At 38.7% G+C, this 2141-nt stretch overlaps 1 protein-coding gene across 2 annotated transcripts in view; it reads left to right on the top strand.

The window, feature by feature from the left end:
- Positions 1-2141, top strand: part of Map3k13 (mitogen-activated protein kinase kinase kinase 13) — a 126279-nt gene that overhangs the window by 2274 nt on the left and 121864 nt on the right. The gene's annotated exons all lie outside the window — the stretch shown is intronic.

Genomic DNA, 2141 nt, shown 5'->3' with positions numbered 1-2141 from the left:
GCTTTGCCGCTGAGCTAAATCCCCAGCCCCAGCACCACTACTCCTGTTCCACCACTTTACTCCTTCTCCCTTTAGCCTGATTTACTTTTTTAAAAAAAGCTCTCTGGCATTAACTTATTTTATAAATTTTAAAAATGTATATACAATACACACACACACACACACACACACACACACACACACACGGTCTTTTCCTCTAGAATAGAAGTTCTAAGAGCCCTGTTGTTCGCTGTTGTTCAGTGATCTGTTGCCAGTACCCCGGTGACATATCGCAGACCCTTGGTAAATAGTTACATGAATAGATTAACATCACTGGTGTCATTCAAATTAATTTGTAAGTGTAGGAATTTTCTTCCCACCCTGGCCAGTTCCCTACCCAGCCATTTCCCATTTAGGGTCCCCAAATCACTGCTATTATTTTTCTATGTATCCTTCTAGAATTTCTTAATGTGTATGCAAGGATATATAAAAGTATAACTAGATTATTTCTCTCCTTTTTACATGTAATATTCTACACAGTTCTGAATTGCATTTGTAATGTATGGTGCATATCTTTCCCTTTCAGCACATACAGAGCTTCCTTGTTTTTAAATAGGTGCATACTGGGGCTGGGGATTTAGCTCAGCGGCAAAAGCGCCTGCCTGGCAAGTGCAAGGTCGTGGGTTCGGTTCCCGGTAGCGGAGAAAAACCAAAACAAAACAAAACAAAAAATAAATAAATAAATAAATAAATAGGTGCATACTACTGCATTGTATGGCTGTACTATAAGTTATTTAACCAGTTACCTAGCAATAGGTATTTGTGTGTTTCCAGTGTCCTCCTATTGTAAACAGTGTTGAAGTTTATAACCTTGTTGTTTCACACATGAGTACAGTGTGTCTGTATGACTAAATTCCCTGTTGTAGAATTACTAGATCAAAGGTGTCACGGATACTGCCTTCCAGAGGGACCATATCAAGGTGTATTCCCTTGGAAATGTGTGAGGGTACTGTTCCCATATCCCTGCCAACAGAGAGTGTAATCAGAGCTTTGTAGGTTTGCCAATCTGATAGATTTAAAAAATAGTTTCAGAATAGTTGTTCTCCTTTTTGTTTAAGAATTTATAGTACATTTTCTGCTAATGTTTCTAAAAATGTTTTTTGCTTTTACTTACGATTTTAGAACAACACAACATTTTCCAATCTAGCTATTTTTAAGTGTTCTACATTCACACGGTTGTGTAACAGAGCTCCAGAACCTTACCATCTTGCAAAACTGAAACTATACCTATTAAATGCCAACTCCCACTTCCTGTGCCTATGGTCCCTGACACATTAGTGCCTGTTGACCCTTTCTGAGGCTCTTGCATGCTGTGTGAACCATCTTTCTACTACTATAACAAAATACAATATCCTAATCAGCTTACAGAGTGGGAAGGTATCTTTTGCTCACAGTTATGGAAGTTTCACTCCATGATCAGGCAAACCCATTACTTTTATAGTCCTCCTATAGGGTGGGAGGTGCAGCTCATCATGGCAGGTACACCTGGTGTAGCAAAATCATTCACTTCATGGCCCAGATATAAAAAGAGAGAGGAAGAGACCGGGGTCCTCCTTCAGGGGTAGGTCCCAGTGACTGGAAAACCTGCACTGGGTCTCACCTCTTCATCAAGTTTCCCCTACTTCCCAATCATGCCAGGCCGGAAGTCTGCAGTGCACGGCCCTCTGGGGAACATCTGGGACCCACATGACAGTCTGAGTTACATGGGAACAGCATTGGTTTATTGTAAAGAGTAAATGGGACAGTTCATATTAATGCTTAGGGTAGGGCCAAGGCAAAAATAAAGGCCTACAGTTCAGAAGAGAAGTAAAATGGTCAGTATTCGCACATGACGTGATGTGTACACTAAAAAACACCTATAGAATCAATTTGAAAACTGTTTGAACTAATTAATGAATTTTGCAGAATCACAGTTTACAGTCTGTATGGTCGTTAGAAATAATCAGAACAGCTAAGACATTAGAAAATAATTAAAAATATCTTCGTGAAAAATACAAAATACATAGAAATAAATCCTCAAAAAGAGCACAAAATCCTTATATAGTACTGAAGACTATAAAATATTGCTGAAAAATTTAAGAAGCCTGAAATTTAAAAAAAAA

The sequence above is a fragment of the Chinchilla lanigera genome, unplaced genomic scaffold (genome assembly GCF_000276665.1).
Source record: "Chinchilla lanigera isolate Chin_1 unplaced genomic scaffold, ChiLan1.0 scaffold00019, whole genome shotgun sequence".
Classification (NCBI taxonomy): Eukaryota; Metazoa; Chordata; class Mammalia; order Rodentia; family Chinchillidae; genus Chinchilla; species Chinchilla lanigera.
This window is presented reverse-complemented; position numbering and strand designations above follow the sequence as displayed.